Genomic DNA, 15,743 nt, shown 5'->3' with positions numbered 1-15,743 from the left:
AGGACATAAAGGATGGGATAAAAAATGCTGAAGGAGTCTTGTAGGCAGGCTGTTTTCAGATCAGAAAATTAGTCCAAGGATTATTGAGGCAACTTTATATGCGATCTGGAGCCAACCGATAGGTTTCAAAGTCATGGATCATGGGGGGAACTTGTTCCAATTGTTTTTCGACAATGAAACAGACTTGACCAAGATTGAAAGAGGTGCACCTTGGCTTTTCAAAAATTACATTTTGAATCTACAAAGTTGGAATGAGGACTTGAAGATTAAAGATGAGGAGTTTGCAATGGTTCTAACATGGTTTCAGCTATGGGGATTACCAGAACAATGCAAAATAAGAAACCTAGGCAGCAAAATAGGAGAAACACTTGAGAGCGTGTTAAAGACGGATCTGTTTTCAATAAGGGGTAAGGAGGACCGATTGCTGAAGACGAAAGTGATGCTGGACATCACAAAACCACTAAGAAGATCCATTAAAATTTCAGGCAATAATTAGAAAGTAATGGAGGTGAACGTGAAATACGAATGTATCGTTAACTTTTGTTATTATTGTGGTTTTATTGGTCATGAAGTGAGAAATTGCCAGCAGAATTTAGAGGATACGGCGGTTGGACAGTCAAAGGAGGAATAATGGGGTTTGTGGCTGAGAGCTGAACAAGTGGTGAGAAAAATAGAAAATCCATAAGGAGGACAAGAGGAAGTGGGAGAGAGTGACCCAGGGCTGGAAAGAAGAAAACAGAACAAGGTGAGGGAGGAGAATTTGATAGAACCTGCAAATTCTAACAGTTTATTCACCTTCGAAGCAACAAGCAAAAGTGAGGAGGGTAATGGAGGTAGCAAGCTAAAGTTGAAACAATTATCCCGAAGGAAACCAACCCTCAAATCAGTCTCAGGATCCAAGAAGAGCAATATGGGGTTGCAAGACATGACGAATAGGAAGAGACAGTGTCAAGAAGTGGATATATCAACAAGCATGGGAGAAGGTGCCACCCAACATATGGCACCCAAGGAGGGATGAAGATGCTGATGTGGAACTGTCGGAGTTTGGAGAACCCCCTGATAGTTCACAACATCTAAGGGATCATAATATCCCATTCCCTCGAAGCATTGTTCTATGTAAAACAAAAAACAATGCTTTGACAATGGAGAGGGTTGTTAGGAGGGTAGGTTTTACAAATTATTTCACGGTGGATCCGGTGGGTCAGGCATGAGGCATGGCAGTCGCATGGAAGGAAGGCATTAATTTGCAAGTTATTGAGCAAGAAGGTTTCTTTATTCACTTCAAGTGTCACCATGTGGAATCTAATCAACAATGAGAGGCGATTGGGGTTTATTTAACCACAGATGAAACAAGAAGAAGAGAACAATTCGAAAGAATACTGCAAATAGTTCAGATTGGGGACGAAAGATGATTGTGATAAGGGACTTTAATGCAATCAGATTCCATCACGAAAAGGAAGGTGGTCAAAACAAGGTAGAATCCTAAATTCACTCTTCCTTTTGCGTTTCGACAGTTTTCTTTGTCTCCTTCTTCATTTTCCCTTTCGGTATTTTGTTTTTATGAATTTTGTGGATTTAGCTGTACTTTGAAGATTTTCTCTTCAAATTTGCATCGTACTTGCCTGAGATAGTGAGTTTAGATATTTAAATCTTGCTTTAACTTCTTTGCTTGTTTTAAATTGTATGTTATTCTTGAGCATTGAATGAGTCTTAAATGAACTTTCAAATTGACCACAAACTTAAAATTCTTTCAAAGGTAAAGCCTCATTTGCATGCTCTCAGTAGGTTGAGGATTTCCTTTTACTATGTGACTAAGTTGATTCATTTTCTCTATACTTAAATTACCTTGAGTCATATAAGGCATAAAGTTTTCAATTCTTGTTTCAATCTTGTGACTTTCATGCCTCATTGGAATTTGGTGTTTGAATGTTCCTTGGTTAACTTGTTTTTCTATATTTTTAACTTGCCAACACCAAATTGCTTTAACTTATGCCAATTACTTGTGATTGATATATACTTGATTATGTGTTCTACACATACATTTGCATTACTTGTTTTGGCATTTTGAACTTTTAAGAAGTGAATAGAGACTTGCTTGTTTTGAAACTTTGAAAACTTTTTTGGAATTAAGGGACTTTTGACTATGCACCTAACTTTTGACATTTCTTTCATTTCTTTAACTAACTTTTTCTTTCTTTTCACATAACTTTTAACCTTTGTTCTCTTTTTCAACTAACTTTTTTTTTCACCTAACTTTTAACTTCTCTTTTCTTTTTTGACTAACCATTTTCTTTCACTTACATAACTTTTAACTTTCTTTTTACTTTTCAACTAACATTAACTTTTAACTTTTAACTTTTCAACTAACATTTACCATTAACTTTTTTTGACTTATATAATGCTCCTTTCTTCTCTTTGACATTGATAAACAAGCAAGTTAGTTTTCTTAAATTTCTGAATTTGATTGGAAGCTGTTTATGTTGCATTTAATTTGATTCTCATGCGTGCTTCCATTCAACTTTCCATTTTCTGTTCACTTCATTTATATATTGTTTGGTGATTCAGTTTCTGCTTTTTATTTGTTTAAGATACTTCCCTGTTGTGTGCCTTTAGACTGTATTCGTATCCCCATTCCCTTTCTTGTTTTTCAGATGGTTGACAGAAAGGGAAAGGGTAAGGCCATGAGCTCCGGAAAAAGAAAGCGGACTTCTCAGTCCGTTGATACCTCTGATGTTGAGTTCTATGCAACACGTATCATTGGGAGTGACAGAGAGGCTCAGAATACACCTCCCACTGATAAACATAAGTTCAGCAATTTGTATTTAAAGTGGAAGTTTGAAAAGTTCCTAAAAAGGAACTTGCACATTGAGAGGGAACTCCATATCCCGAATGAGCTGAGCTAGTATACTGATGATAGTATTGCTTAGTGGGGTTGGAGGTTCCAAGGTCGGGAGCTTCCGATGGTGAACGCATCATGGGTCAAGGAATTTTACGCGAACTACTACAATGGGGCCCTTGATGCAGTTCACTTGAGAGGCCAGCAGATTCTGGTCACTGAAGAGGTGATTGAGCATGCCCTCCACTTTCAGCCTGGACCGAGTGGAAAAGATGCATTTAAGGAGGCTGAAAGTGAAAGGAATATGAAGACTTTTGATCGGGACAGAGTCTTAGCTTTGATTGCTGAGCCTAGGAGTCAGTGGATATATGGTTTTGATAAGACTACTCCCTAGGAGATTCATGTCCGTTCTTTGACATATGAGGCTCGTATTTGGCAGTAGTTGTTGTCTAACTACGTGATGCCGAGCACCCATGAGAGCAAGGTTACTGCGGATATGGCGGTCATGGTCTGGTGTGTCTTGGAGGGTAGAGAGCTGTACCTCCCACGGTACATCAGATGATCTATGGGGCGGGCTCACTTTGTTGGCAACCTAGCCTTCCCGTGTTTGATTACTCAGCTAGCCACGGAGGCTGGGGTTCTTTGGATGGCCACTAATAAGAGACCGACAGTTGCCGGCCACAAAAAGATCATTCCACATGGCGACTGGCCGGGACTTGAGCTACTGCTTGGGCGATGCGCCAAACAACAGTCAGCACCATCTATTGAGGCAAGACCTTTTGCCTCAGCTCCTCCAGCTGTAGCACCTTCTGAGGAGCATCACTGGCATTCTTGCAGCCCCTCTACTATCTCATCCACCGATTATCTAATGACATAGCATGTTCGGAGCGCCGCTCCAAACGTCGCTATGAGCACTTGAGGAGGATGATCCTCTCCGGCGGCGTTGACATCCCACCTGAGCCAGACACACCACCCAAGAATTCTGGGGAGGAGGAGGCCCAGCGTGACGAGCTGGAGCAGGCATGGGACGGTGGAGGCGACAACAGTGACGACTCTTTCCACTTCGGATGATCTGGAACACCGAGGACGGTTTTACATTTTAACTGTAGGGAGGTTGTCCATCTTCAGCAAGTATATTTTGGGTGAAATTTTATTTTCGAACACTTGTAGTTTAGTTTTTTATTTTTATGCTTTTTAGTTGCTTTGTATATATTTTATCCTTTTGAAACCTTTTTACTTAGTTTGTTTCTCTTTATTTAGCTTATTGTACTTTTTAATTTTGCTTGTATATAACCTAGTATTATATGGTAGTAATGCATGTTTTTTTAGATTTCTTTTTTAGCTTTTAGTCATGATTGTGATTTAGATGATGTGATGATTGCACCTAAGTTTGATTTCCTATATACTTGCTATTTTGGTTTGATTGAAATTAGGAATTTAACTTAGGATTTTTGACATTTTCCATCCAATCACATTATATACATATCTATATAATAAATGTTAGTCAATTAATGAAATTTCCAAGAAGCTTACTCTTTATATAAGGCTTTGAAATTCAAATTGATTTGAGTTTAAAGTTTTCCTTTGAAACTTGCATGATTTGTACATTGTGAGATATGATTTTCTTGAGTTAAAGAACATACACCTTGTGAGCTTTTGAGCCTTATTGTGTGGTTACATCATTTGACCACTTATTTCATTCTTGTGTGTTTTTTTTTTCTCTATGATTGCAATCTTTGGTTTGTTTAATTCTATATATCCATTATTTAATGTATGATTATGCAAGTATGTGATTGACGCCATACTTCATTACAGCTCACTTTACCCAAATAGCGTACCATTTCATTTACCTTTGTTTGCCACTTTGACCTTTTTAGTCCCCTTTTTGTTCTTTATTTTGCCACATCATTAACCTTAGGCGAAAAACAATGAATGTCCCTTATTTGAATATTTGAATAGCTTAAGTTAGTGAAAGTGTGTTATGTTTAAGTAAGGAGAAAATGTGAAACTTTGGTTAACAAAAATGTATTTTATGCTTATTGAGAAATATTGGGAATTTGGGTACATGCTCATGTAATATCATAGAAACCATATGCATTGATGTTTTGGTATGTAAAAAAAAAAAAAGAAAAATAGAAAATGAAACCATATGCCTTGATGTTTTGCCATATATATATATATATATATATATATATATATATATATATATATATAAAAGAAAAATAGAAAATGAAACCATATGCCTTGATGTTTTGCCATATATATATATATATATATATATATATATATATATATATATATATATATATATATATCCTTACCTTTACCCTTAGTCCCATTACAACCTTGGAAAGACATCATGATATTTGCATATGTGCATTAAATATTTGTTGATTGGTTAGATGAAGAACAAACTTTAGAAAGCATGACTAGGAAAGAATTGAGTGAATTGACCCTAAACACTTGAGTAATTAGAGTGCATATACACATCCGGTGAGGGTTCAATTACTCAATTCCATATTTCCACCTATGATCATTGCTTATCTCGCAAGTTTGGTTAAATTATTTTATATGACTCAATTCAATTATGAATAGGATTTGGTTATGATTGCCTTAGCCCTTGATTGTGTATAGATGCTTTCATGAAAATTGATTTATGTGGACTATTAAATACATATAGATAGTTAGATAGTATCAATTAGGATAGTTATATGCATATAGATAGATTGCACATAGATAGTACATTGAAAATAATTGTTGATTCCTCTTCTTATCTTCCTTTGGTATAGCATGAGGACATGCTATTGTTTAAGTGAGGAGATGTGATGAATCCACATTTCATGATATTTATTTACTCTATTTAGGTGGAATTCATCAATATTTCTTGTATATATCCATTGAAATAGCATAGTTTCATGATTTCTTCCTAAAATGTGCTTGAAAGTGAAAACATGCTATTTAGGCCTTTTAACTGCTAAATTTTATTCACTTTAATCCTGTTTGGTGCCTTGATGTATTTGTTAGGTGATTTCAGGTTTCCAAGGCAAGTATGGGTTGGAGAAGTGAGAAAAGAGCATGCAAAAGAGAAGAAACCATGAAGAAATAAAGTTTGGAAGTTTTGACAACCATGCGTACGCACAGTGATGCGTGCGTACGCACAATTGTGACCACATGTCTGTGTGTTTTTGTGTTTTTCGTTCTTTTCACACGTGCATATTTTTCGCTCGTTTCCCACGTGTGTTTTTTGCTCATTTTGCACACATGTGTATCTTTTTTTATTTTTATTATTTTTTTTCAGTTTTTTGCTCTTTTTGCATGTGTGCGTGTTTTTCGCTCATTTCGTACGTGTGTGTTTTTCGCTCATTTCGCATGTGGGTGTGTATTTTTCGCTCATTTTGGACGTGTGTGTCTTTTATAAATTTATTTACTTATTTTTGTGTTTTTTGCTCGTTTCACAGGTGTTTTTCGCACTTGTGCATGTTTTTCGCTGGTTTCGCACGTGTGGATGTGTGTTTTTTGCTCGTTTTGCACGTGTGTGTGTTTTTGCTTGTTTCCCACATGTGTTTTTTTTTGTTTTTCACTCGTTCGTACGTGTGCGTATTTTTTGCTTGTTTTCCACATGTTTGTTTTTTTTGTGTTTTTCGCTCGTTTCGCACGTGTGTGTGTTTTTTGCTCGTTTCGCACGTGTGTGTGTGTGTTTTTTTTTGTGTTTTTCGCTCGTTCGCACATATGCATGCTTTTTGCTCGTTTTGCACATGTCTGTGTGTGTGTGTTTTTCGCAAGTTTTGCACCCGTGCGTGTTTTTCGCTCGTTTTGTACGTGTGTGTTTTTTTTTGTTTTTCGCTCGTTTTGCACGTGTGCATGTTTTTCACTCGTTTCGCACATGTGTTGTTTTTCGCTCGGTCGCACGTGTGTGTGTGTGTGTGTGTGTGTTCTTCGCTCGTTTCGCATGTATGTATGTGTGTGTGTGTTTTTATTTATTTATTTATTTATTTATGTGTTTTTCGCTCGTTTTGCCACGTGTGCGTGTTTTCCGCACGTGTGTGTAGTGTTTTTTATTTTTTATTCTTTTATTGTGTTTTTCGCTCGTTTCGCACATCTGCGTATTTTTCACTCGTTTCGCACGTGTGTGTGTTTTTTCCTTGTTTAGCATTTATGCGTGTCTTTATTGTGTTTTTCGCTCTTTTTGCACGTATGCGTATTTTTCCCTCTTTTCGCACATGTGCGTGTTTTTCGCGCGTGTGTGTTTTTTTGTATTTTTCGCTCGTTTCGCACGTGTCTGTATTTTTTTTGTTTTTTGCTCGTTTCGCACGTGTGTGTTTTTCGCTCATTTTGCACGCGAGTAAGTGTGTTTTTCATTTTTGTGTTTTTCGCTCTTTCCGCACGAGTGCGTGTTTTTCGCTCGTTTTGCATGGGTGTGTGCTTTTTGCTCGTTTCGCAAGCGCGTGTGTGGTTTTTTGTGTTTTTCGCTCATTTCGCACATGTGTGTGAGTGTGTTTTTTTTTGCTTTTCACTCATTTTGTACGTGTGCGTGTTTTTCGCTCCTGTCACATGTATGTGTGTTTTTTGCTCGTTTTGCACGTGTGTGTGGTTTTTTTTGTGTTTTTCGCTCGTTTCGCACGTGTGCGTGTTTTTTGCTCGTTTCGTACGTGTGTGTGTTTTTTTAGTTTTTTTATTCTTTTATTGTGTTTTCGCTCGTTTCTCACATGTGCGTATTTTTCGCTCGTTTCAGACGTGTGTGTTTTTCACTCGTTTCGCATGTGTGTTTTTTTGTGTTTTTCGCTCGTGTGCGTGTTTTACGCTCGTTTCGCACGTGTGTGTTTTTTTCTCATTTCGCACGTGTGTGTTTTTTTATTTTTTGTGTTTTTCGCTTGTTTCGCATGTGTATGTATTTTTTGCTCGTTTCGCACATGTGTGTTTTATTTTTTTTATTTTTGTGTTTTTTGCTCCTTTCACAGGATTGCGTGTTTTACTCAGCTATCACTTTTCTCCTTCACTTCTTCTTCGCACATCTAAAGCCTCCATGGCTCCATCCCTCTACCTATAACCTTCTTGTTCTTCTTCTGTCACGCTACCTTACCTCCCCCTTTTTGCCACTATATCGCGCTCACTGCTAGCCTTATCTCCTCCCTGTAGCACGTGATTCGCCGACATCGATGCATCACCTCCTCCTTACTGCGTTGTCGTTTGCCTAGCTTCACTGTTGCTCTCTGCACTTGCTACTCGCGATTTGCCACAACCTGTCATGTATCGTCGGCATCACCTAACTCACTCGTTCCTTGCTACTTCGCTTGCCGGCATTACCAGAAGCTCCTCCGTGACCAGAGGCTCCACGCCTATTAAGCTCCTCCATTTTCTCTGGATTTATCTCTTGGATGGTACAAGGTGAAACAATCTATCCTTTATCTTATGAGGAGTCTAATATATTTAATATATTTGTAAGATACCATATAGTGAAAACATGAATCAATCATATTTGTAAGAGTATTACTATTAGATACTTCAGAGATTTGGTACTAAATTAGTAAATTATGATGAAAACTGTAATATAAGACATATAAATTGACAAATTTCAATACTTTTTACACTACTTATGCTTGGCAGCTTATAATTAAAATATACTAATAAGAAGATGGTAAACATACTTGTATTCCTATAATTATCTAAGTACTAGCATACATATATCCTTACTCAAGGCATTATTATTGAAACTTTAGCCACGTACCAATAAGATGGAAATGGTATTTTTAAAGTTCATGTCAAGTGTATTTTTTAGTAACTAAATTCCTAATCTGATCTTTAAGTAACTTGATAATTCTCTTTAAATGAAAATTGTACAAAAATCAAACATAGAAATTTTAATGATTTATTAAGCTTGAACGCTTTTCGAAAAATAAAACCACAAAGATAAAATTGTTAGCAGGAAATTTCATCACAGAATAGTAACAATCCATAATGAAGTCACCTTTTTAAAGTTAGGATGATCCATGAGACTATTTCATTTTTGACTACGTAACATCCACTATCAATAGCCATATTAACAAATGTCTTGTGCTTGATCTCCAAATAGTTCTGTTTATAATAAAGTTGAGATTTGCTATCATAGAACAAAAATCAGAAAGATAACAAAGATAATAATGAGATATAATAAAATAACAAAGACCAAACAACAAATTAAAAGTAAACACCTAGAAACTAAGTCTAATTATTAATTATAAAAGTATATTGATGCAAAATACTCTTGATTGAAAGCATTAAATGTTTTAGAGTAAAGAAGTATTATTATCTCTATGTAATAAATGTAATTTGTGTACATTTCATATCACTCACTGCACTGACTTCTACTATTTTGTGAATGATTAATCCAACAGAAACGAGCAAAAAATATGCACATGTGCGAAACGAGTGAAAAACACAATAAAAAATAAAAAAACACACACGTGCGAAATGAGTGAAAACAACACATGTGCGAAACGAGCAAAAAACATGCACACGTTTGAATCGAGCGAAAAACACACACACATACGTGAGAAACGAACGAAAAACACTCACGCGTGCGAAACCAGCGAAAAATACACACACGTGCAAAACGAAAAAAACACACACACGTGCAAAACGAGCGAAAAACACAAAAAAATAAAAAAATACACACACGTGCTAAACGAGCGAAAAATACAAAAAATAAATAAATAACACACACACATGCGAAACAAGCGAAAAACACGCAAAACGTGCGAAACGAGCGAAAAACACGCACACGTGTGAAAAGAGCAAAAAACACAAAAAAACACAACACACATGTGCAAAACAAGCAAAAAACACGAATACGTGCGAAAAGAGCGAAAAACACAAAAAAAAGACACACACACGTGCAAAACGATCGATAAACACACACACGTGCGAAAACAAGCGAAAAATACGCACATGTGCAAAACGAGCAAAAACACAATAAAAGAATAAAAAATAAAAAAAAACACACACACGTGCGAAACGAGCGAAAAACACGCACACGTGTGAAACGAGCAAAATTTCCTATTCGAGAAGAGACGAAACAAAATTGTCCCTTAAATTCATACTTGACAGACACTTCAACAACCTAGTTCACCTTTCTAGTCAGAAGTAAAAAGGCAAAAGAAGTACAATATGCAGGCCTTAAATTTAACCTCCTTCTCTAGGCCATTCTGAAACCTTCAATATGTATCCTTCCTATAGTCCTTGATTATTCCCAAACAAGAGCATTTGATAGCACACTGACAGTTTGGAATAGGTCAAAAATTCTCCAGTTACTCCTAAACCGCCATCAATTTCATAAAATAAAAGGTGACACTGAGATCTCCTTGCTTCATAGAGAAGGGTTCTTCATCTAATTCTATAATTCGATACTTATCTCCTTGATAAAACCTCTTCTTCAAATCTCACCACAAATTAGATGCAACACTAATTCACATAACACTTTAAGCAATTTCAGCATTCAATGACACATTCAACCAAAAAAGCACAAATGTATTACACCTATCCCATGCATTAAAGTTAGGATCCCCTTGCTTTAGTTAGGTAGCGAACCATCAATAAAACTGATATTGTTTTTTTCATTTAATAGCTCTCCACATTGATCTATACCATGAATCATAATTGTGATGATCTAACAAACTAGCAATTAGAGGAGTACCTGGACTCTCTGTTGGATGAAGGTAGAACTCACTCGAAGGATCCATATTCGATTCACATGAATCTTTGATGCAGAGGCTTGAATCACGTTGATTTGAGCTATTAATTGAGCCAATGTTTGAATATATAATCCTCCAACTATTGCATTAAAACTCTCTCTACTTGGATCAGCCATCGCTTTCTGCAAGAATCAAAGATTACATCGATTCGTTGAGCGAGAAATTAAAACCCTAGCGAATGAAACTCGATCTCAGATATACACTACACTATGACTTTACCTTTATGCTTACCGCACTATGATAAAAACCTATGTTCCAAAGCCATTTGGTGAGCTTAGCAATAAATCAAGTAAAAGATGATGAAGAACGTAACAGAGAGGATGAGAGAAAGAAAGAAGAGAAAAAGAGCTTTCTGGAATAGTGGTGGCTCAATTGAACAAACTACAATTACGACAGGTTATTAAGCCTATATACAATACTTGTCTAACCAATTATCTACTACCAACTAAGCTAATATGCCTAACTAACATAGCATATAAATAATACAATTTCTCTAACTTAGCAAATGAATACTATCAACACCCATCCCATGAATACTCGTATAATACCTATTATTATGAAATTACACAAATATTCCATATATATATATATTATTTAACAAATCTCTAATTCCTTTAACCTTAAACGGCCTCCCTTTCACACATATTCTGATAGTCTGCTTCACCTACTCCAACAGCCGCTCAACTGCTGCCACTTTCATCAATCACTCTCCCAGACTTACCGGCAAGGTGTGAGCTCCTCTTCTTCCTGTTCCTCATTCCTCCAGTGTTTTTCCACTTCGAGTTCCCATGTCGTCACTGGGCATCGCATTGTCACCGTAATAAAAGCCTTTTCACCGCCAGATCGTCGTTGGCACTACATTATCATCGGTGCCATTCTGCTACCCTGCTTAGATTTTAGGTGTAGCAATGGTATTGGCATATGATTGAGGATACATATTGAAATATAAATACACGTTGAAAATATGTAAAACAACATATACACAAATACATAGTGGCCATTATTAGGCAATCCAGTAATTGATTTTTTATGCATATAATATTTTCGTTATAAAAAGGTCTAGGTAGCTAACTTCCCTTATTACCAACATTTTAACAAACCAACCAACTTTATAACAATAAGAAACATCCAAAATTATTGAAAAGGAATATCCAAAACTTAACAAGAAGAAACATTTAAAATCATTGAAAAAGAACATTTGGATTTGCAAAAAGCTATGACTGGAGGTGAGAACAGCGTATTCGACAGTGAGCGATAGCAGCGTTGTTCTGGTGATTAACCATGACTCTAGGTGAGGACAAAAATAAACATCCAAAATCATTGAAAAAGAACATAAAAAACCTAACAAAAGGAAACATCCAAAATCATTGAAAAATAATATCCATATCTGAGAGAAAAGCGTATTCGATGGTAAGAGGGTGTTTCTTGCGCTACGACAGCAACATTGTTCTGTTGATGATGAACAACGACACAAGCGAGGAGCGACGATGGTTGCCATTCGGACCTGCGCTGACTGCGGCTAGAGGCAGAACACCGTCGTCGTAGACGCGTTATGGATGGTGAGGAATGGACGATGGCTACAGTAGCAGTGTTGGTCCAGTGCAACATTGTGAGCAGTCGAAAGCTCTGAGCATGCGTGATGGCAACGCTAGACGGAGGGTTCTACCATGGGATAACTGCCGGGCAAGGAAGGGAGAGTGAAAGTGAGTGAAGATGGGTTAGCTTGGGGTGATTTTAGATATATATATTTTTTTGCATGTTTGCAATCCAATTACCTAGTTAGTTGAAATTGGCTGCTATTCTAGTTGATTATCTAGCATGATTGTTTTGTTATATATACTAGTTCACACTTTTTAACCAAGTAATTAACTATCGGAATAATCAAAGTTGTTATAGTAGAATAATCAAATTTGCAAGAGTTAGATCAATAATCAAATTTGTTTACGGTAATGAAAGACGCCACGTATGTATTTCTATGCACGATGGTTAATTGGTGTTTGATTTTATATATATATATATATATATATATATATATATATATATATCATAATTATACATAAATATATATTAATTAATTTGCTAGCTGTAATTTACACATGGCACATTTTCTTATTTGTCTCTTATCACTCATTTTTGGTCTCTCACCTAATTTATCTCACGAGCTACAAAATTGATTTGCTCTTTTTCACAAAATTATTATTCATCTCACTAATTTTACTAAATATTAATCATAAAATAATAATTTTAATATTTAATTCATAGATTATTTTGATGCCTAATAAGAATGAAACAAGTGACCCAATAAACACCATATATGGGACGCTAGTGCTAATAAGGAATATTTGATTAGAGATCATGAGGAGTGTAATAAGGATCGGATCATGATCAACTAATTAAGTAGTGCCATCAATCTTATATTCATGGAAAATCAAATCAAAATAGCAGTAACTTACACACAACTGAAAATGAAAGGCAATATGCAAAGAGTTGATAGGACAGTCATCACTCCAAATATTACATATAGTAATCCATATGAGGCAAAAACATCAATCCTATTCAGAAAAAAATTACTAGCTTGCATCATATGTAGCTATCGAACAATTTATACAAGATGTACAATAAATGATTTCCGATTCCAATTGGGGCAAGAAAAGCAATTGAAGCTATAACAAACAAACAAGCTTGAGATAGTCACCAAAAAAAAAAAAAAAACTTGAGATAATTATGGTTGTACTTTGTGCCTTATTAGCCAATGGGGTTCATTAGATAAAGGTAGCTTTAAAGTTAGAGAATTAATGTGGGGACCTTCTTCAAAGAAATATTACTAATCACATCTTCTAACTTCTATAGGGCTTTTTTGGAAGTATATGAGACTAGCGAGTAGCGAGAACGGAGCTAATAACTAACAAGGTATAAAGGTTTTCAATTATTTTCAGAAATTAAAAGAGTAGTGACGGACTGACGGGTAAGTAAAAATCAGCCAATTTTTTTTTAAAGTTATTTTGTTTATCTTAAATTTTATATTTTAAATTATAAAATTTTAATTTTAAATTATATATTTAAATATTGAAATTGACTAGTATTAATTAAAAATTATTTTTTATAATTTTTTTTATAAAAAATTAAAATGGCTGACAATTTAATTTTTAATCTATCACAAATTAAAACTCTATTTAATAATTTATTATTGGTCAATAAATTATTATATGCACAAAATAAAATTCGAATTCAAACACTGTTTAAACAAAAAGATAAATTAACCGCTCAATTAATCTAAGTTGATCTTTCAAAAGTCTTTTTAATTTTTTTTAAATAAAGTTTTGAAACCTAACACAAGTAGGTCAAAATCTAAGTACTTTAAGTTATGTTTAAATTGCGACTCTAAGACAAAAATATGAAAATAGAGATCAGAAAATTGTAAATAAATATTTATTATATGGAAATAAATAAAGAAAAGAATTATGTTTTCTGATAGAAAAGGTTTGTATACCTATTTTTTTAATCTCCACAATCAAATAAGTTCTTGCTTCTATCTATACTATAATTTTTTAGTAATGCAAATAGAAAGAAAAAAGTTTCATTGGGGATGAGATTTACTCCCCTAACAGGACCCGAGATTCTATCCTCTTTAATTATGGAATTGTTTCGTTTGATTTTTGTAAATTTTTTTTTATATATAAGTGTATGTTGAATCAAATTTGTATTAAATATCTTAATTCAAAAAATAGATATGACTTTTCTGAAAATAAAATTTGACTTGAGATTTACTAAAAGTATCGAAAGTATTAAGTATCTAAAGAAGTAAAATCAATAATAGGAATATGAATTGCAAAAAATAATGTAATCGTAACATTTTTAACAAAAGACACTGAATAAAATAGAAGTAAGAAATTAAACTTATAAGAAAAGAAATAAAGAAAAAGATAAATTGACTAAAGTCCAGAAATGTGAATTTTGCATAAAAATTAATAAAAATATTTTTAAAAGTAGCTAGATTCTACTAAAATTACCTAAAAACAATGCCAAAAAGCGTATAAATTATCCGCTCATCACAACACCAAACTTAAATTGTTGCTTGTCCCCAAGCAACTGATGAAAATCAAATAGGATAAAAAGAAGAGAATATACTATAAATCTCAAAATATCAATGAATATTAGTTCTAATTATATGAGCGGGACTTGTAGCTTTTTGCTTCTGAACAGTTTTGGCATCTCACTTTATCCTTTGAAGTTTAGAATGATTGGCATCTATAGGAACTCAGAGTTCAGATAGTGTTATTGATTCTCCTAGTTAAGTATGTTGATTCTTGAACACAACTACTTTTATGAGTCTTGGCTGTGGCCCTAAGCACTTTGTTTTCTAGTATTACCACCGGATACATAAATGCCACAGACACATAACTGGGTGAACCTTTTCAGATTGTGACTCAGTTTTGCTAAAGTCCCCAGCTAGAGGTGTCCAGAGCTCTTAAGCACACTCTTTTTGCTTTGGATCACGACTTTAACCACTCAGTCTCAAGCTTTTCACTTGGACCTGCATGCCACAAGCACATGGTTAGGGACAGCTTGATTTAGCCGCTTAGGCCTGGATTTTATTTCCTTGGGCCCTCCTATCCATTGATGCTCAAAGCCTTGGATCCTTTTTACCCTTGCCATTGGTTTTAAGGGCTATTGGCTTTTTCTGCTTGTTTTTTCTTTTTCTTTTATTTTTTTTATTTTCGCCACTTTTTTTTTTGCAAGCTTTGTTCTTCACTGCTTTTTCTTGCTTCAAGAATCAATTTTATGATTTTTCAGATCATCAATAACATTTCTCTTGTTCATCATTCTTTCAAGAGCCAACAATTTTAACATTCATAAACAACAAGATAAAAAAATTTGCACTGTTCAAGCATTCATTCAGAAAGCAAAAAGTATTGTCACTACATCAATATAATTAAACTAACTTCAAGGATGAATTCGAAACTCATGTACTTCTTGTTCTTTTGTATTAAAAACATTTTTCATTTAAGAAATGTGAAGGATTCATGGAATTATTCATGGCCTTAAGACATAGTTACTAAATACTAATGATCATATAATAAAGACACAAACATAGACAAATATGAAGTTTAAAAAAAATGAAAAACAGAGAGATAAGAACAAGGAAGTTAAGGAATGAGTCCACCTTAGTATGGGTGGCG

Source organism: Arachis stenosperma, chromosome 9 (assembly GCF_014773155.1).
Source record: "Arachis stenosperma cultivar V10309 chromosome 9, arast.V10309.gnm1.PFL2, whole genome shotgun sequence".
Taxonomy (NCBI): Eukaryota; Viridiplantae; Streptophyta; class Magnoliopsida; order Fabales; family Fabaceae; genus Arachis; species Arachis stenosperma.
Note: the sequence above shows the minus strand (reverse complement) of the source record.